Source organism: Maylandia zebra, linkage group LG4 (genome assembly GCF_041146795.1).
Source record: "Maylandia zebra isolate NMK-2024a linkage group LG4, Mzebra_GT3a, whole genome shotgun sequence".
Lineage (NCBI taxonomy): Eukaryota > Metazoa > Chordata > Actinopteri > Cichliformes > Cichlidae > Maylandia > Maylandia zebra.
Genome location: NC_135170.1, coordinates 23,561,049 through 23,583,383, shown reverse-complemented (window position 1 = coordinate 23,583,383; position 22,335 = coordinate 23,561,049). Strand labels below are relative to the sequence as shown.

At 38.7% G+C, this 22,335-nt stretch overlaps 1 long non-coding RNA gene across 1 annotated transcript in view; it reads right to left on the bottom strand.

Annotated features, from left to right (window-relative positions):
- LOC143418376 (uncharacterized) overlaps positions 1-15,623 on the bottom strand; it is a 47,790-nt gene extending 32,167 nt beyond the window's left edge. The window contains exon 1 of the long non-coding RNA XR_013098369.1: positions 15,570-15,623. This is a non-coding gene — a long non-coding RNA (uncharacterized LOC143418376). The remainder of the gene's footprint in view (positions 1-15,569) is intronic.
- Between the last annotated feature and the right edge of the window lie 6,712 nt (positions 15,624-22,335).

The window sequence follows — 22,335 nt, the reverse complement described above, 5'->3', positions numbered from 1 at the left end:
ACTCTTTATTGTCATTGCACAGTCATACATAGTACAGTAGTACAATGAAATTGGAAAAACTGTCCTACGTCGGCACTACATATAACACAACACGACACGATATGACACATCACAACGTAACAAACAACACAACACAGTATATTAACTTAGTATAAAAAGAAGAATAAGTGTATGTGTATTGCACACTGTTATTATTGCACATTAATTATTATTGCACCTTGTTATAAATATAAATATTATTGTTATCGTTTTAAACATTGTTACCTCCCCCTAAAAAGTCCAGGGAGGTATCCAGTCAGGTCAGCTATTTGCATTGATCAGGGCTATTGCCCTGTTGTAAAAGCTGTCCTTGAGTCTATTTGTTCGGGACCTCAGCAGCCTGAACCTCCTGCCAGACGGCAGCAGCTTAAACACCCGGTGTCCTGGGTGTGTGCAGTCCCGTAGGATGCTGCGTGCCCTCTTGAGACAGCGAGTGCTGTACAGGTCCTTCAGGGAGGGAAGAGGATGTCCAATGATTTTTTGGGCCATGTTGATGACCCTCTGGAGTGCCTTTCTGTGTGCTGTGGTGCAGCTGGAGAACCACACACCGATGCAATATGTCAGCACACTTTCAATGGAGCAGCGGTAGAAGACGGTCAGCAGCTCCTTCTTCAGGTCCATTTTTCTGAGGATTCTCAGAAAGTGGAGACGCTGTTGGGCCTTCTTTAAGACCGCAGAGGTGTTAGAGCTCCATTGGAGGTCTGTGTCTATGTGCACACCCAGAAACTTGAAACTGGAGACCCTTTCCACGCACTCCCCGTTGATGCTGACAGGCTGCAGCTCGGACTTCCTCCTTCTGAAGTCAACTACCAGTTCTTTTGTTTTGGTGGTATTGAGGTCCAGGTTGTTGTCTGCACACCAATCTGACAGCCTCTGAACTTCAGCTCTGTATGCAGTCTCATCTCCCCCTGAGATGAGCCCCACCACAGTGGTATCATCTGCAAACTTGATGACTGTGTTGTCTGGGTGGGAACTAACACAGTCATGTGTGTACAGAGTGTACAGTAGGGGGCTCAGTACACAGCCTTGTGGAGAGCCGGTGTTGAGGCTGAGGGCTGAGGAAAGATGAGGCCCCACTCTAACTCTCTGTACACGGTCTGAGAGGAATTCTCTGATCCAGCGGCAGGTGGTGGAAGGAAGTCCAATTTCCAGCAGTTTATCTATTAGTCTGTCCGGGAGTATCGTATTGAAAGCAGAGCTAAAGTCTAATAATTAGTCTAATAAACTAGACTAATGAGCAAGGTCCCATAACATGTCACGTCTTCTTCTATAATAGGAGAGATCACTTGTTCTGCAACTGTACCAAATAATGTTGTTAAATAACCAGAATGACATGAGCGGTTATGAGAAGCATTCAGCACTGAGCACTGCACATGCACTTGTTATGAGGCTTCAGTACGTTGTTTAGATTTTGGTCAAATGTAAAAGTGTTACTGCTAATCCACTAAAGATTCTCAGTTAGAAATAAACACCAGACCAGTAAGGGGAACAAAGAATAGTCTTTTCGCCGTCTTATCAGAATGACATTTTGAGCAGCATCTGTTGCCAGTTAATCCTCCCAAAGTGTGATGAGGAATGCTCTCACTGACTTTCTCCTTTTGAAATGTTCCTTTTAATCAAATTCAGTCTGGTATCTCAATGAAAATATATGATATCATATATGATGATGGTAAATAGGAGCAATGTAGCAATGTAAATAAATTCAGAGTGAAGGCTTAAGTAAATCATTTAGGTTAGACATAAGTCATCACTTATTCTTCAGTTATCCATTGACATTTGAATATTTTACCACAGGTCTTTTGCTGCGGAATTTGCATAATTTTGAATTTTTAGATGAAAAAGTCAAAAACACCACCGGTAAAATGTGTCTGTTTGATAAGTGTATACTCATTGCAAAGATTTGAAGAAACACATGCAAAATAAAAAGCAGCTCAGTATTTTTAGTGAGGTCCAGTCCGACCAAAGGCCTGTTATAGCAACTCCTCCCCTTCAGTTCAGTTAATGCCATCACTCCGAGACAAGTGAGCAATCCAACGACAAATGCAGCTTCCAGCCATGAAACATAAAGCCGTTACACAAGTGTTTAAAACCTTCATTTTTCTTAAGCTGCATCCACACAGTGGGCACTTTGCTTGTGGATCACATGCCAGGCTCTGGTTGCCTAGGTAACCCTCTAATGTAATCACCTACCTTGCCATATATCAATCGCCATCACTCACCTTGAAGGAGAGAAAGATTTATCTCAGGGCCCACCCATTTAAAATTTCCTCACATTTTTTTATTTTGTGATTTTGGTTTTTAAATTTTTCACCCATATTCTCTTTACATTGTCGAACGTCATTGAGTTTCTATGTTCGCTGGTCACTAGGTTGCTGTGGGTCACTCCCTGTGTGGATGCAGCTGAATGTTCCAAGTCTATCTGACCAAAAAAAAGAAAGACCCTGCAGTAATCCCGTAATGTCACGAGTTTCTTTTGACAGTGAAATCATACATTCACTTACGTGAACCACAGATGTTTAGCCCCCCACAGTGCAGCAATAAATGCAGAGAGAATCCCAAACCGTTCTCGGATGACTCATTTGAGATCTAAAGCTTTAAATCTTTTCACAACAGGTATGGTCTGGGTGAGCCTTCTGGCTTAGATTTTCAATTAAATTAGACCCAAAGCATCCAGAAATATTGTGTTTGTTCATGCAGAGCACTGCATGAAAAATATGTTCATAAAAATAATTTATCCAGCCATTAGAATGATGGTAATGAGGACTGTAATGATCTCTGCTGAAGACCCATTTGTGTCTGAAAGTGCACTTCATTTATGAGAAAAACACTACTTTTCATATCAAAAGTTAAAAACAAAACTATTGTTAAAAAAGTGAGAAAGAAAACCTACTCCTTGTTTGATTGAAAACTCATCAGTAAATTGTTATAGATGTACAAAAAAGTTAATGCCATTTTGTTCTTACCCTCTGGAAGAGAATACAGAGGTTGCTGTGTGGTCTTCAAACAACAAGCCTCTTCGATTCACATAGGCAATCAAAAGTACGTAAAAAGTAAAATTATCATAATGTATACAACTGTGTATGTGCTATTTTTCACCTGTTATTAAATAACAAAGGCCAGGCGACATCATGTGCTTACACTTAATCATTTGTGGTATTCCCATAAGAGAAACGGTTTTCTATCAAATCGACTCACTTTATTTGTAATCAAAGTTGCTGAGCAAAGTCTGGACTTCTGGCGCTCTGTCTGCTGGACACTTGATTAATGATCCCAAACATGTTTCTCACTCCCCTGAGCCTAAACCTATTTCTTCTGATACTGTAATACATTTCAGCAAAAAACACACAAACACAGATGTAGTGCACACACACACACATGTATAAATAGGACAGGGCAGTGAAATTTTTCTCCAAGCAGGAGCAACCTAATTGATGATAACATGTTTGAGAGCTGTCAAGACATGCCACCAAAGAGGTCTCGCACAGAATTCCTTATTCTACAAGGAAAAGAGAAAGTAGAGTGTTTGCCTGCAGTCTCTTAATTCCTTTAAGCACATTCCAGAGTGAGACCATGGATTTTGTCATGTTTCATTTTAAAACTAATATTTGCTTAAGGTGGAAAAGCTATTTTTGTAAAAGTGTCACTTGCTTATTGATATTCATAATTCTTAGCAAGTATCTTTTTTGCACTCAAATTCATGCCGATCTAAGACACATGCTGTTTTTGTTTTCCACTGAGAGGTGGAAGCGTGCCTCTTTTCCTTTCAGCCCCATCTGTGCAGGTCAATGGATTAATGTAAAAACTCAAGTGTTCTGACTCTTAATTAATGCTGCAATCGAGGGGCAGCATGATTGCTGATGGAGAATAAACGTATGGAGTTGCTGCTATTGCTTTTGAAAGGAAATTGGGGTCAGTAATGATGCAAGGTCATATAAAGCGAGCTTTCACAGGCGTAAATGTGATGAGAAATCAAACCCCTCCAAAAAACACGAGGGAGGTCTTCAAGGTGCAATAGTGCAAATGTCCTCTGTGGGCATCATTTACCTATAATATCTGTAGCTTGATGCTTTATACACTGTTAAGTGGTAATGGTGGTGCAGTGCACATATTTTTTATACTGACATATAGCTTATTGTAGGTATTTTTTTTCCACGCCAATTGTTTAGCTGTGAATTTGTGTAATTTATTATTAATTTATCTATTAGTGATATATTATAAATGGCATCTGTGTTAAACATATTATTAAGTCACCAATATCTGATTTCTACAACCTTGCTATTTGAGTGAGATTCATCAAAGGCTTATAACTAACCTATAAAGCAGTAGTAAATATTTCATAACATGGAAAAATATATAACTTAAGCCAAGTTATAACGGAAAGATATTCTTATGCAATTTTAATGTATTTAAAATAATAATAATATTAAAAGCTGAAAAACCTCATTTAGATCAAAAAACAACCTGTGGCGTGCTGGTCTCTAGACCGAATACCTGGGTCGGGTTGGTTCAGAAAGGACATTCGGCATTAAATTGTTTCCAAATCAAATATGAAAATCATCAAAAATGAGATTTTCATATGTGAGTGATAAGATGAGATGGAGGGAGATTATCCACTGTGGTGATTCCTAAAGGGAGTAGCCAATAGAAGAAGGTTAATACATGGATGTATGATAGGGAGACTTACTGGTCTCACCCTAAGCCTTTCACATAGGGACATCTGTTCAAGATCCCTCTGTGTTCCATTTTAATGCACTCTTTAGCCCTCAGTGCACTTTTTTTTTTAAAAGTGGAGACTTAACATTGTGAACGCGTGTTTTATATAACCCAAACCATCATTGTATTGTAAGCCTGAGCAAGTAGCTTTGCCCAAACCTAATCGAACAAAGCAAATAAACAGAACTCTCTTTCTGAGAGCCTCATGGTTTACAAAACTGATGCCCGTCCTGCATTATTAAGCAGACTTTTTTTCTCGTGCAGTCTGTATGTCGACTAGGGCTGTGTCATATTGTATCATTTGCGTTAACACAAAACGCAAATGATAGCTCAGTGCTGTCAGAGTCTCCCGCATGGGGTGGAAAATGTTGTCCAACAGGGATGACAGCCACCGTTCTCCTGTCTCTCACCACCTCCACTGGGTCCAGAGGGCATCCTAGAACAGAGCTGGATAAGCCTGTTCAGTCTCTTCCTGTCCCCAGCAGAGATGCTGCCACCGAGGCAGACATGGCTGAAGCCACCACAGGAGTGTTCAGGAGTGGGCCCCTCACTCCGAAAGATCTGAGTCTCCGCAGCAAATACAGCCTGCTCTGCCCTTTTCTGTAGAGGGTGTCTGCATTATGAGACTATATCTCCCACCCCTAATGGAAAAGGAGTTGTAGCTGGAGTCAAATAGACAGCATTTTTAAAGTATCCATTGAAGATAGTAGAGCCAGCAGTACTCCTGGATATATTTGGTTACACTTCTGACCTTGATGAAGAAAGAGCTGAGGAAATTTCATTAACAATTCATTATGCCAACAGCACAGCTTTATGCCCATGCAACTACTGTCTTCAGTGACTGCAGTCTTAACGATGCCTTGCAAAGAGACACATAATATTTGAGCAAGTAAGTAGGGTCACCTGGGTGGCATTATGTTGTCCTGTTTTGGGGAAGTTTGGGGGAGGTATGGTTTCAAACCACACTGACTGCTTTAGCCCAAAATTGTCCCTAAATCGGTTTAAATGCCGGTTGCAAATGTAACAAAATCACTACAAAATAAAATTTGAAAAATAAAATTATACTGAGTACAAAAGATAAAATATCTCCCAAGTGAAAACAGAATTACCAGACACAAAAAGAAGCAACGTTAATACATCTCATGTTGTTTCGTGTCACAGCTCTCAGTCTCACAAACCACTCATCTCAACATGCTAGCCGTCTTCCCTGTAAGCCTTTAACAAAGTCCTTCAAAACTCCCAACTCAAGCAACAATTGCTCATTGAACACTGAAAGCCTTCACCACCACAGCTCCCTGGGCAATCAAGCAATTTCAATCGCACCTTCCAATTCCAACAGTGGGGGATGAACCTATCCCTGCTGTGACATCTACAACCCTTCAGACTTCCAATATACATTCTCCCTCTAACTGTCTCGCTGTGAGCACTATGTGCTGCAAACAGTATGCACTCTAGGTTTTCTCTGCTGCGAGACAAATCCTTGTGATTTTGTCAGTTGTATTTTTGTTTGCAGAGCCATATGGCTTCGTCTCGGCAGCAGTCACCAGTCACTCATCTCAGTGTCGCAGCTATAAACGTCTCAATTAAATAAGATTCAATCTTCAGATGAGCGGTTTCACGACTGCTTTGATCCTTTAATCTTCAGGTTCATCATTTCTACAATTTAATTTGGAAAAATGACAAGGCTGGGTTGAGATGTGCTTTTGAGCGTGGTACACTAAGTCCTAAATCACAACTGCTATGATTAGGTGGCTCACGGCAGGATGGTTATTCCAATGAGTACTCCAGTTCAACCCTCTTTTAAATACAGAAAACAGACTTGGAGTGTGCACGCAGTGTTCCAACAAAATATGTGAATTCATAACTACGTTTGTGAGGGTCTGATCAAAACTGAAGAGCATTATAGCCCTACAGCTATGCACTAAAGTATTCCTTACTGTCACATAACATCTCTGATACTCAAATGAGGATTAGTTTGAGAACGAGTGGTGAGCTTGAAAAAGATTAAATGCAAAGAAACAAAGATATAAATGGTTGCATGCAACAGCACTGCAGAAATTCTATTTTTTTCTTTTTGAGTGCCCACTTTGATATGAATCTCCTGCCTATTCATCATAAATCAGGAACAGTCCATCTGAGCTGATATTGTTGCTCAGGTTTACTGTAATCCATATATAATTAGAGTTGAGCAATCATACAAGAGATTAAATCCAGGATATGGAAACACAGAGAAACAAGTTAAAGTGACCCCAACTGTAATCCAGAAAAACATATTAGGATGAAACACAGGACTTCAGTGAGCTTCTACTGCAGACCAAGAATGCCATGTTCTTGTCTTTAAGCTGAATAAGTGTACTTAAGTGTGTGCGAGCATGTCACAGGCACTCCCGACAGACATCAGCACACAATGTACCAACACCTTCAGCACCGCGGCAGGCCTAAAGAGACACGCCTGTTGTTTTCTTCTCTTAATTTACGCTCGTTAAGACGTATCCTTTCACATTCAGCTCCCCTCAACAGAGGCAGGTCAGACCACCAACCTGACACCTACGGCGGTGTGAACACAAACACAGAGCGCTCGATTTTTACTCTTACTCGGGTAATGTGACTTGAAGACATTCGTACTGTGTAGCATTTGGTGTGAAAAGAGTGGGCAGACTATTCTCTCGAGGATTGCTTTCAGAAGTGCAAGCTGTTGTAATATACATCCCCAGTTTCCCGTGTTGATTCGTCACTATTCGCTCACATTCATAAAGCTGTTAGTTGCATACAATATGAAGCTATTCTTATTTATCTGTTCTGTGGCGCTGCAGTGTACTTGTTCACACTATTGCCTAACAAGCAAAAGGGGGGAAAAAATCCTTGGTTTGGTCCTCATTGGTTCCAGGAGGAGACATAAATCCCTTTGGGGTTGGGTCAGGAAGGGCGTAAAAATCTGACAAATCAAACATGCACAGCTACCCGTGCTGATGATCCTCATAAATAAGAGAGCAGCCGAAAATATAATTTCATATGAAAAGAAACAGCACTATAAACTGAATATTAAACCCTGTTAGCTACAGTGGCAAACAGTGTACTATTTGCCATCTGTTGTGCTTTAATATAATTCCAGCTTGTTATTATTTCATTACTAAACCATTTATAAATCTCCTCCTCAGTTACACAGCCCAAAACCAGTGGCGGGTTCCAATAACAACAACGCTCATGGTTTGTTCAATATTAAACATTCATTAAGAGGCAGGCAATGCTTTATTGAAACATGGTTTGTTTCTGCAGCCGGAGGCGGCTAAGCTCTCCATCTCTGTCACTGCGTCTCTGGTTGTCTTTAGCAACACTCTGCTGCTGCCACAGGAAAGCAGCGTTCTCACTTTGTGCTGCTCCCTGTCTCGGTTTGCCACTTGTATTTTTTTTCCTTACACAGCCATCTGTCCCTAGCCTGTGTGTTTTGTGTTATGGGTTTCTGAACAAACATTAAGCAGGACTCACTGCTACAGATTTCGAACATCAATCCATGAGAAACACTGGGGCCTATCCACATAAACAAATGATTACCTCTTCTACTGGTAGAACACTTTTGAATAAACGTGTGAGTAAATAAATAAAAGCATTCAATCTGTTAGGGGTGATTAACTTCCTCTTTACTGATACTGAATTTGTGCTAGGCTGCAGCATTGTACCAGTACTGTGATTATTACATACACAACACCGGTATTCCAGATCTCTTTCTTCTGAAAAATCAATGATGCTGGAAAAAAAGAAAGGAAAAAAACACAAAAAGATTTTTTTTCTTTTAGAGAGAATCTAATCTTGTGGATTTCGTTCTGCTTTTGTGGAGCAAGAACAGCTTTGGCAAGCTTGAATAAAGCAAAATAAAATAAACCAAAACAACCTACTAGTAGCATAAGTGCCTGAAAGTGTCAGACAAACAATATGTGGTGTAACTTTTTCCTAAGCCTCTCTCACACAATCAAAATATGGTATGTCCTCCCAGCAAAATTACTATCAAATGTCTTTTGGAGCATCCATAATCTTTCATAAAATCCATATCTCCACAAGAGAAAAAGGTGACCACTATTATATACTGATGGCTTGCTAAAAAAAACACTGACACACAGAAACACAACCAGGATTTGATGCAGAAAATATACATTTTCATCCCAAAATGAGAGGATTTACCAATGTGTTTAAAAGATTCAAAGCTGTTTCATTTAAACAGGACTGACATGCACATTCATGGCACTCGATGTAATCCCTGCAGGGCAACAGGCTGCAGACTGTAAGCCAAGACTGAGTCATCTCAGACAGACAGAGATGGAGAGAGAACGTCATGAAGCAGGTTACTTTTCACCCACCTTATTAAATTGGATGTCCAAACAAGCCTTATGTCGTGGTGATCAACTCTCTCTCCACTACCTTCCTTTTAACATGATCTGTTGGGCTTTTATGTGCGTTTCTCACACGTTTAATGGATCGGAAATGGATGGTACCAAAGAATCATTATGACCATCTGACAATGTGACTGCTGCCACGTTCTACATCTAACAAACCACCTAAGACTATTCGTTATGTAACACGAATAGTGCACTGATAAAATGTGACCTTGAAACAACTCTTTGAAAAACTGAATGGAATGAATGAAAGGAAAACGTTCAATATGAAATGTTGGGGGATTCAGTGAAAAAGAAAATCTAGTTTAGTAGTGGCAGTGGAAGCCCTGGTTTCATTATGTCTCCTCCAGCTGTTTTTATGACTGCACCATGGGGACACAGCAGTTGAAGAACTGCAGAGAGATTTTGATTCAGTAGGTTTTAAAATCGTTCTCTACTTCTCTACACTTTGTGTGGCTTGGAAGAAATTCCTAACACTGCCGAAAGGTTTCTATATTCCATAACTGTCATGATGGTACAGTATGAAGGGTTAAACTGCTGCCTCTTATGACCCACTAGCTTGTGTTTTACTGGGAACCTGTTTCTTTATGCATTTTATGACCTGAACCACACTAACTCATTTTTTGCAGCGTCATGCAACAGGAACCTCTACTGCTTAGGAAAAGATGAGCATCATGCTCCACTTGCAGAACTGACTGGTTAGTAAGGTGTGATTTAATACACATCGATCATTTAACCTGTTTAAGAGCAGGTTAGGTCTGCACCTTACGTTACCATGGTGATGTACCCCAATGAGAATAGAGCATCTCCTGAAGCTACTTTTCTAAGACCATAGCTCCGCTTTGTAGTAAAAGTGTGGTGGTGGCCTGTATGTAAAGTGGTGGATTTATTCAGACACAATCTCCCTATTTAGAATTTCTTTTCTTTTTTTATTTTTCAGTAACTTATTGTAAATTTCTGGCAACATTAGACTTGTAAAAGGGTATTTATCTACACTTGATGCTTTATTTCATTTTAGATAGCCCAGTGCCAATACACTCTTAGCATGACTTATCAATTAACTTTAAGTTTAAATTGTTGATTACAAGCCATTTAACTATTTTTACATTAATTTGCTTCTCATAACTGAAGCTTGTATTTCTATTTCTTTATTTCTATTTGAATATTCTGTTTTGTTGTGTTTTGTATCTGATTTGATTCATCTTGTCTATTTTTAAATGTTTGTTAATAATTCAAATAAATCCTTATATTATAAATGAGGGATACCCCCAAGGATTTGTCCAGTCTAAATAAAATGCCTTTTTACCCTTTAAGACAGGTCGGAGCCAGCACGCTCCATTTTGCGTAACTAGAACTACAACCATGCAAGCTCACGCAATAATTTTTTTTGCACATGAAACAGGAGTTGTACCTACATCTTATCCCATCAGCTTGTCCTAGGTCACAGTTTCCTTCCACATATAGCTTTGCAAAAATTGCATAAAAAGCACTTGCAGCAACAAAAACATAATATTCCAGAAACAGGCTTTGCCGATCCGATCAGCTGTTCGTAACACTTCCTAGGTTGACGTCAGCATGAACTATTGCATATCCGCCATTACCAACCTAAACCGGAAGTGACGTCATTTTTGTGGAAAATGTAGTTTTTTACCTTCAGGGCTTTATAAGCCTTCATTGGTGTTTTTAAAAGTCATGTTTGACTTTATGCTTTTCTATATAGTTTCTGGGATTCTTAGAACTCAAGTTGCACAGCTGGAAATAGTTTATTTTGATGCACATGCTGTTTTGTTTTGTTTTTTTACAAATTTGCAATATAACATTTATTTTAGTTTTTCCTGCAGGATATAAAAATTGGTGTATTTCAAAATTAAAACTATGAAGACACTCAGAAATTATTTTGTGCAACCTTTTTGTATTTGCAGTTTTGAGGGATAAACCTCTTAAATTTCTCTTTTACATATATTTCTCTAGAAATATATGTAAAAAACAAAAACAATTTTCAAATTTTTTGTAGTTTATTACACCTTTCTGCAATTTATGTAGTTACTATGCACTTAATGCATACATACTACTAGAATTTGGGCTATAATGGTTGTATTGATGTATAGCAACTTGAAATGCTCCCAGAAATTGCACTTTAGCATGTAAAAATATAAAGATAAGCTCTGGCGGACTTGGTTCTATGGTAGGTCTTAAAGGGTTAATACTACAAAAATAGTAAAAAATCATAGCTGTGAATGAAATACACCTCTCCGTAGAAACATACATCTATTCCCATCTGTACGTGCCACTTATGCTGCACAAAGTTTGTTGTTTCTTTCAGCATGATTAAATATATTGAATACCTCTATTTGTCAAATCAAAACATATAAACATAACCTTTAATAAGAAACCTTCCATTATTCCAGAAAAGCTCCGTTACCTGCTGATATCGCTTTGTGTTTTCACATGATGAAGCTTGCAACCCTTAGCCTTCTATATCGATGGCAAAGAAATCACTAGAAGATTATTATGGAACATATGGAAATGATATAATAATAGATACATGTCCAAAGATGCTACAATATATGTTACATATAATATATGTAACAAGTTTTTTGTAACATATACTTAACATAGATCTGACAGAGACATGGCTAAAGAGGGAAATTTCAGACTATCCAGTGGAACAGCTAGTTTCTCACTAATTCTGGTGACTGCAGAAAAACAGCAGTAAAAGCAGTAAGAAGGGCTTAACAGCTTTGTTTACTCAATATGCTCAGCACTGGATTGAGGCCATACTATTTACCACTGGAGTTTTCATCATTGTTCAAATTATGCCATCAGTGCTCTGCACATGTGACATGATTAATTCCACAGTCACAGGCCAATACATAGCAACCCAGTGCACTGCTCATGAGTGGAGATGGAGCCCATTTACCAGTTCTTGACAGTGCAATTAAACAACAATGTCAAGATGCGTTCGCACAGTCACTGTAACTTTTTCCAACTATACCAGACAGAGAAAGCAGTTAGACTGCACTGCATTGTTAAACAGTCTGCACCCTGCCTGCTCTCTAGTGAAAGATTCACTTACACTGCACCTCATAGAAAACCAGAATAGTACAAATTCTGTATATAATATCAGAAAAGTGAAGCCAATGCAGAAATGCCTTAAACTTGCATTCTTTTGAACAGCCAGCAGGTCGTATTTCATGAGGAAATTATGGTTCAGTGATAGTAGCGCGTGGGCAGCACATACGCAGCATGTGGGCAGTCAGTTGGCAGTCCATGAGGCAAATACAGACACAGTCTACCTGCAGAGAACGTTTTTTGTCAGATCGAGACAGTCTGTGGGTAACTCTTGCTCGTGCTGTTGCTGGTCCATCAGCCAGCTGAGGAGAAGAGACAAGTCCTTCCCTTCCCTTGTCAACCAATTACCATTCAACCGATGCACAGTGTCATCCACATCATGCACTGGGATGCTGGGACTTTGGGAAGCTGCACAAGAGCAATGGTGGTTATTGATATTTTATAAATAATCAATTAGCATTTCATAGTACAATAAAGCAAGATATGCTTTAAGATTGGCCTACCTAGCTTGGAGCAAAACTGAGACTACTGGGCCACATTAACTACTATCCATGTCCAGTTGATGTAGACATGCACAGTCTGCTGTGGTTGTTTTTCCAATCTGCAGTGGTCAGTGTTGTATTTTCTATGGTTTGCTGGGGAGGTGGCCTTGGGCCTTATGATGTCAATACGCTTATGACGAAGGCCAGCTCTGTGACATGGATGGAACTGGGCAGTATGTAGGCAGTGACAGAGAAAGGGATGAAAGGAAATCTGAAAGCACTCATGAACAACCCCTCTTATCCTTTGCCAAGCTGAGGAGGCTCAGGAGCACATTCACACACAGATCCAACCAGCCATGTGCCTCAAAATGCTTGGAGGATCTCTCATGCCATCAGCAATCTCCAAAGTTTACGTCCAACCTCAACTAACCGACACTCAAACACATGGTCTCTATAGCTTTTTTCCATATATAATGCATGAAAAACAAATGATGTTGCCTGGAGAGGCAAAGAGTCAACTGGAAAAAGTGGACTGTTGTGTCTATTACACACTTTGCTGTGATATGGGGTTGCACCAGCAGATAACATGGCACCTCAAATCATTACAGACTGCAGAAACTATACCCCTGGACTTCAAATCCTGTATTCTATGCCTCTCCACTCTCCCTCCAGAACCTTGGGAAATCGGAAATTTAAATGTCAAATCCAAGAGTATCCCAGCTAAATACTGCACTGCATAGGACTTTATTTTAACCATCAGTGTTTTTAATGTTTTCAGATCATGTTGAAATAATCAAACTCCCAAAGAGTGGTGTGAAAAAAAGTTTAGTTTTTTACACATTATTTATGTAAAAGAACTCCAAATGCTAGCAGGTGTTTCTGTGGTCAGTTGATAAGAAGTCTGTAATATGCAGATGGCTGTGCATTCTGTTTACGCTTCCTCTGAAGAACAGAGCTGCAGCCAGATACCCTAGGCCTTCCCCAGGCTGAAAGCTAATACATTAAGTGCAAGACAGCCCCCACTGATGATAGTACTCATCAAAACACACTCAATTATGCACATGTCCAAAAAAAGAAAAACTAACCCACAATCTCAAGCGAAGGCTCCCCTTGTCTTCAACAAAATATATATAAGCTCTATGAGTCAGTAGTTTTAATACAGTCACTTGTTGCTGTATCTTATTTGTGTGTACATTTATCCAACTGCTCTGTGAAAAGGATTGAATTGAAAAGAAGAAGTTGGATTGAAAAGAAAAGTGATTTAAATTGTTCGTTGGAGCTCATTGGTTTGAACATTTCAGAAACTGCTGATCTACTGGGATTTTCCCACACAACCATCTCTAGAGTTTTACAAATTATGGTCTTAAAAAGAGAAAATTTCTCGCGAGCAGTAATTCTCTGGGTGAAAATGCCTTGTTGATGCAAGAGATCAGAGTAGTTCTTGCTAAAAGGAAGGCAACAGTAAGTCAAATAATCACTTGTTACAACCAGGGTATGCAGAAGAGCATCTCCGAACTCACGACATGTTGAAATTGGAAGCAGATGGACTACAGCAACGGAAGACCACACCAAGTGTCATTCCAATCAGCTAATAACAGGAAACTAAGGGTAGAGTTCTCACAGGGTCACTGAAATTTGGAAAAAGTTGCCTGATCTGACAAATCGGGCGAACATGGTGTAAAAAACATAAAACGTCAGCTCCATCCTGACTTGTGTTAAAGGTTGGGGCTGCTGGCGGAGGCGTAACAATCGCACACTGAGCATCGTTTAAACACCACAGCCAGTTGTTGCTGACCATGCGCATCTCTTTATGACTACAGCGTACTGATCTTCTGAGGCCTGCTTCCTGCAGGATAATGCAGCATGTCACACAGCTCAAATTTATCTTGGGTTTCTTGTATGTGAGAGTAAGTTCACTGTACTCAAATGGCCTCCACAGTCGCCAGCTCTCAATCCCATAGAGCACCTAATGATTCTCTAATAAAACTAGGGAAAATTGCGAACAGTGTTGTAAAAGCTAATTGTCAATTTATCTGTTGTTTGTATGTGAGATTAAGATGTATTTCTTTCATAAAGTTGGCCTGAAATATCAAGCAGTTTTCAACATTAGCGATCTGGTATTTACTCATTAATATTTAGTTCTCATCTCCTAAACTGTCATGTATCTGAGAAGAAAATAACATAATGGCAGCTGTTGTTTTAGTCATGAAATTACTGTTACAATCCCAAGATAATTACAAGAAGAAAATGTATTTGGAATTATATGACTTCATTTCACACCATCATCAATATGGCACGCTACACAACACTTACTAGAGAAAGAACAGGCAAAACAAAAGCAAACCAGTAACAGACTGAACTTTTAAACCCTTTAAAGTCCGTTTTTGAGAGTTTTTGAGACATCTACATAATCAGTGTTATTTTTTTTTCACTCCAAAAAAACCGAGGTGAAATTGAAGAATACATTTTTAAGCAATTTATTAAAAAAAAAAATGCTGGAATTACAAAATGTTGATACAAATGAGCTAATATATCCAGATAAATTAGACATTTCTGGCAATTATTTCATGGTTTGGGATTTAAAGGGTTAAAGACTTTACTTTAGATGTCAAAAAATGGGACAGCACAGTTACAGCAGAAATTTTCAACCCTTAATAGAAGCTTTGCACACCACATAATGCCCCAGGAATCAGGCAGAAAATGACTCCTGAAATAAAAATCAAAGCTACATTTTAAATCAAGAGGCACTGTTTATCTGCAATAAGCAGCACTGATGCTACGATTATAATTTTAAAGTGGGAAAGTCAGACACTGAGCAGCGCGCCACAGAAATGCAACAAAAGCAGCACTGACAGCTTATTCAGACAGAGCTTACCTGAGAAATCTTATCCAACACCTGTCTCCCTCCATGAGCTATTTTATCTCTCATCTCTGGGCTCTGAAAAGTAGAGTGAAAACCAATTGGTTTCATAAGATTAGAAAGTACCACACGACCACCAGGTGCTCCATCTCTCAGCTTTTACCCTCACACACAGCTGTGAAGCAGAAAAGTGTGTCGAAAAAAAAAAGGTTTATTAGAAGATTGCAAGATTGATTGAAAACTGTTAACTGGCTTTTTGTGGATGGAAGGCTCAAGAGATTCATTAAACGCCTCTGTGTTTAAAATAAAGCCCACAAAAGTGTAATGCTTGACTCTATAACTACCTGCTGAAGTTAAAAATTATATTTGATCATTTCAAAATATATTTCCTCTAGTTTTCATTTTATCGTTTAACTCACAGCAAGTTTCTTCTGCTTCCCAAACATGTAAGCACACAACCAGGCAACACTTGAAAGAGAATATGAGTCACAAAGTTACAGCTGTGAAGGGCATACAATTCTGTCTGAAGACTGGTTTGAAAAGTGGAAGAAAACAATTCCAAGGACCTTCGAGAGGAACAGAAAATACTCAGAACATGAAAAGAAAATGTGTCTTTAAGCAAGCTTTCAGTGCTCTATAAAGAATCCAGCCTTTATTTTGGAACGCTAACTTCATTAGGTGTTTGGGTCAACTGCCCATGGCAGCAAATTACTGCATTTAGCCATGTAGGCATGGTCAAAACAAACTGTTACGTTTAAAACAAGCATCAGAATTCAAAGAAAATTTAAATGACTCTGAATTTTTCAATCTTTGTTGGGCTAGTCTGAGTATTTCAGAAACTGATGATTTACTTCCCACACAAGCATCTCTGGAGTTTACAGACAATCTTTTCTTGTTTAAAATGCATTGCTAACGCATTTCAGTGTCATGGCTCTGGTTCTGCTTTCCAGCATTCTGTGTTTTTTGAACTTTAAACATCTTTTTTTTAAAAGTAAGTTTACATTTCACACAGTCACAGTGAATAAAGAAGGTTAGAAAAACATTGTCTCAGTTTCTGCTTCGACATTCAGATGATAGGGTCAGATCTTAGCTGTAAACAACTTGAAAACATGGCTCCATGTTTACAGCCTCTTGTTGAATATATGCCATGAAGAATTAAAGCAGTTCTGAAAGTAAAAGGGGGCCTGGTCCCATATCAGCACGATGTACCACTGTACTTCTAAAGGTTGTGAGCTGGCTCCTTTCCCGTGTCTTTCTCCTTGTGTGTGTGTCAGTGAAATAGGGTCTACTCCTTATCTAAGGAGGGCAAGGTGTGAAAAGGAAGAGAGACAGATGTAGAAAACATTACTTGAATTAATGACGGTGACAGTGAGTGCAATAAAACCTTCTGTATTTATCACTCTAGAGCCAAAGATGGAAGGACAATTACATCAAACATGTGAAAGTAAGGCCACATGAATGTGGTGACAGTGGTACAAAGTCCCCTGCTAGTACCATCACAGCTGCCATGCTCCAAAGCAATCGACCGAAGGGAAACACTGTAGCAACAGCCCTCCTTCCAGATCATTGATATTGGGTATTGACAGTCTCACATGGTGTTGACTGAACAATGTGACTATGGAGAAGATTACCCTGCACAATAAACAATAGTCACAAACGTTAGCTTTAGCTCTTTTTTAGTTTTTATCATGTTACACAAATGACATCCTTAATTGTGTTTGGTATTTGTGTGCAAATGGATAAGATGGAAAAAGGTATGCTATCTGTAACTCATAAGAAAGCAATTAAAGAAAATTCTGGACTGAACCTGAGAGCACTAAAAATCCAGTGGAACAGTCTCCAGCAAAGATAATCAATCGCACTACACAGCTCTGAAACAAGCAGTTCTTTAGCTCTGTTCCATCAACAGAAAAGAGAGCAGTGACTGGTTTGCATGCCAGATAACATCCTTTGACAAAGCTCTAAAAGCACATTTACAGCCACATCAGGAACTGATCATTTCAACTTAACCAGCTATTTCAATCACAAAAAGCATTCATAAATGAATTATACATGAGGAATTACATAGTAATTAATTTGGATTTTACATCGCGTTTTGTCAAATGTCATTGGTACAGCTATTATGGGAAATGGCTGGCACTTAAAACGTCTGTCAAGCGCAGTGATTTGCGCTGACTTTTAAATGATTCCTAATCATCCATCATTTTGTGGAGCGCATCAACCCACACTGTTTATTCCCAGCTTGATTACAACCTGTGCTTCCTGCTACAAAGATGAACAGTCCGGTGACATCATGCCAGCAAAATAAAAGATACCTCTGACAGCAAAATTCAGCTGAATAGCAATCAGAGGTTTGTCTCAGTTTTTATTAACAGTCACGGCATCTAATACCAAATCTTATCTGTGTTAAATACTCTTTAACAAATGAAGATGGGGACAGTGAGATCCCACTGAAACCACTCTGGATACAGCTGAAAAAGTATACTCAATATGATTGAAGCCTTCCAATGTCAACTGTGAACCTTGGTGCTCAAATCCGACTACTGTGTTCTAAATGTCCCAACAGGTGTGTTTCAAGGTAACGTCTGTATTTCTTAGTGCTCAGTTTGTTGTAATAGACTATGTGGAGCAACATGAAGCAGATCATTATCCTTCAGAATCACCTTAGTCACCACAACTGTGTCTCACAGGAGTTAGTTTGTTGCAGCAGGCAGAGTCATTTTCTGTAAATAAATCGCAGTGTGTTAAGACTACTGATAGAGCCGTTGGCACAGACCGGGCAAGGCGTATGGCTAAGAGTGCCTTAGTCACAGAAAAGACTTATAATGCCTTAAACACAAAGTCTTTGGTTTGATAAATAAATAACTCATCTAATTTGTTTTGTTCCATACACAGTTGTGTGTTGCAAAGTTGTTCATGAATGTCTGAGAAATTAATTTAGTCCTTTTTATTTAATGCTTTAAAATCAGTTAAAAATAATTTTAGCAGGTTATAAATGTCTTTCAAAGATCTCTTTGGGCATTGGCGTCTTTTTTATTCATTGCCAGTCTAAACCTTGTATCTGACTATTTTTAGGGGAATGTTGTTTTTTAAGCAACTTAACACTTAAAGATCCAAAACATGTAAACACAGAAACTTTATCAAAAAAAAACCTCACAAAATGTATTTCATTTTTTCAAGAAGCCTAAAATCAATGGAATTATGAACATATCATAAAAAATATCTTGAGATTTTGGTCCAAAAAGCAATATTATCTGGAAAAAATCTGGACAATGATTTACACTGCCAATGCAGCAGAAGCATATCTGGATAGAAAATCACACAGTAGAACACCATCATTCGTGGACTGGCCTCCCCAGAGTCCAACAAAAGGTAGCCAACATTCAATGTCTCCCAAGAAGGCAGGAGAACTATTCCTGAAAATGACAAGAAAACTGGTCTAAGAGAGTTCAGGCTGTGGTGAACAATAAAGGTGGCTTCATTAAATTCATTCATTAGACTGTTTTTGGCTTATATACTGTATTTCCATGTATGTTTGCAGGTGTTGCAATAAATTTCTGCCCATATTTCCCATTTTTCTAGCAAAATATAGGAATGAGAGGTGGCGCCAGACTTTTACACAGTCCAGTAGTAACCTTTTTTTTCTTTTACAATTTGCAGCACTATAAGTGACAAAACACTAAAGACAGAAAAAGGACAAAATATGTCAACAGTCTCTGAATGAAGCCTAATTTCCTCCACGTTTGCTAACTTATTATATAAACAGGTTCCAAAAACACCTGTTTAGTTTTTGTCACTGGTGGTACAGTCATTACATAATTGCCAAAAGCATCAGTAGTATTCATTAAATATTTTACAGCTGCCTCGGGCTTCTAATTGCTTGTCAATTCACCATGGTACGATGTATAATCAATGTTTTCAGTTCAGGGCCTGGACCAGAGAGGTACTTCATCATGCCTCAGTAATTAGAAAGCAAATAAAGACCTGAACTACCCAGCAAAGCCAAGTCAGGATTTCATTCTGCACATCGTTCAGTGCTATTATGTACTGCCATGCATTTTTCGCAGAGGGAATACCCGTAATAAGTGTTAGTGCCTAAAGGCCTCATGAAAAAATCTTTTTTTTTCCTTCAGTTGCCATAACATCCCAAGACACTTGTCTAATGCCAAGGTTTCAATGACAACACAGCTTTACCTACAATATCAATGTTAAAATCATACAGAAAAGTTAATAGATCACTTTAATTTAACTATATTGCATTGTACACAAAACCAAGTTGATGGGTCATTGATTCTTTGTCACGGCAAGGTACCTACTAATAAATTACAGTTTAAATTCCCCCATGACCTTTTCCTTTTCCTTGTCTTTCTTCTGGACAGTCAACATGTGCTTGTTTCCTGGCTTTCACAAAAAGAAGAAAAAAGAAAGCCTAATATCCAATCAATAACTGCTTAATGGACTCATGCGAATTTTAAATGCAGGATTAGCAGACAGGCATTGACGATGAAGTGCACCCAGTACTAGATTTTCCCTGAACTGCTATTTATGTAAAAACAAAGTATGCTTTTAAGCCATTAACGGCCACCCTAAATCTGAAAATAATGTTACAAACATTGCACTTCCCTAAGTTCTTTTCTTAAACGAAAAAGAAAAACAAGGCAGACACAGTAGATTAAGTCCAATTTTAAACCCGATGTAGTCTGACATCTTCCAGATTGGTTGTTGTTTCATGTGTCATGAGTAATACAAGTAGTGTTAGGACAGAAAGTGCAGGTCTGTCAGCTTACTAGTCATGGCTTTTGTGGCAAAAAACCCACATTCATCCATTTGCAAAGAAAGTGGCACCTTAGTATTATGCTATCATATTGAATAATGCCCCCAAATTTTCATGCCAGCCTGTTACTTACAGGGTATCATTTGCTCTTCTTTTGACCCCATGCAGATTACAGCAAGTACCGTACCATTTACCAGAGGTTGCAGTACCATTGATACAAGGTACAAGTGCTTAAAAACACAACTAACAAACAAAATGCTTAAAAATAAAAGTGATAAAAGTGTGTCTCTCTTTTACGGAGCCCCGCAAGGGACATGGGAGAAAAAAAAATTACAATGAACTTTTGCGAGATCTCGCAAAACTAACTCGGGATCTCGCAAAAGTTTTGCCATGTCCCTTGCGGGGCTCCGTACTCTTTCTCTGTCACTATCAGCAAGATGGAAAAAAATCATTATATATGTCTCTTTAACCACTTTATACAAACTAAACATTGAATTTTTATAGACTATATAATTGCAATTAGAATATGATTTTCTGAAACATTAATACTGTGTTCTAACTGTGCAGAAGACTCACTCATAATGCGATGGATGATTTGATTGGCTTGTGAACTGTCACCCGCAGGTTGACGAGTAGGTGTTTGGGATGCTGGATTTGTCCCTCTCCCATCATGCAGAGCTGCTGAAGAACATCAAAAAACTTCAAAACCAACGCTTGGGTATTACAGATGTGAAGTGAAGCACTCTGCAATAGTGATGTGTCGGTCGCGAACGAAACGGCTCTTAGAGCCGGGTCTTTGACTTGAACAACGTGAGCCGGCTCCTTATCGCGAGCTGTGGGTTTTGTTCTTTTTTTTTTTTCCTCTCACCCTCTCTCTCGCACTTTTTTGCCGCTTCACTCCGCATGCGAGCCTTGTGCTTTATGCTGGGATGGGGGGGTGTAGTTACACTCAGTAGCGCAGGAAGCGGGAGGGAGAGAGAGAAAGAGCCAGGGACAACAACGTCACATTAGAAAGGTATAGTAATCATCCACAACTATTTTCAGTTGCGGATGATAAAGGATTCAGAAAGTTTATTCATGCAGGCCCATATGACAGAGAATGTGCATGTTCTTTTTGTTTTCATATTTTAATTTATATTTAATTGTGTTTTGGTTTGCAGTGTTTTGTGTTGTTTCACTTTAAATTTGTAAAAGGAAAAAGCTGAAAATTTAAATAGATAAAGGTTGAAATGTGAATAGTTGGTTTTTGTATTTTTTTGTATTTGTATTAATTTATGGATTTATTTATTACATTTTATGTGGAGTGAATAAATAAAAGTATATTTACGGTGGCCCCTACAGACAAAGAACGTACAAACTTCAAAACACGTACAAACCCCGAAGCAGTAAAAACTCCAAAACATGTAAAAACTCCAAAACACGTACAAAACACAACAGAAGTGCTCCAGAATGCTAGGTGCAGTGTTGAGCTTTTGTTACCTAGTGGCTACACAAGCCAGCAAGTACCAACGACTGGATTTAGTGTGTGGTAGTAACAGGTAAATGAACTTTTTTTTAAATTATTTGAATATATATGAATGTTTGTGTATTTATGCAATACACATATGCTTTCATGCTTTCAATTGTGTAATTTAAGTGATCTAGTAGTTCTGTTTTGGAAGTTCAGTTCAAGCTAGAAATGTGTTTTGGAGTTTGTACGTGTTTTGTCTCTAGGGGCCACCACATATATTTATATATAAACATATATAAATAAAAACACTTTTTTAAATTCCTTTTGTGCATAATTTTATATTATTGTTAATAATAAATTAATTAAAGCAACGAAACAACCTGAAGAGCCGGTTCGGAGCCGAAAGAGCCGGCACTTTTTAGTGAGCCGAGCCGAAAGAGCCGGTTCTCTAAAAAGAGACGGAAATCACATCACTACTCTGCAACCACCTCAGCTACATCCTGCATCGTTGAGACTGCTAGATATGTATTGTGTTTACCACATTCGGGAAACAAGAT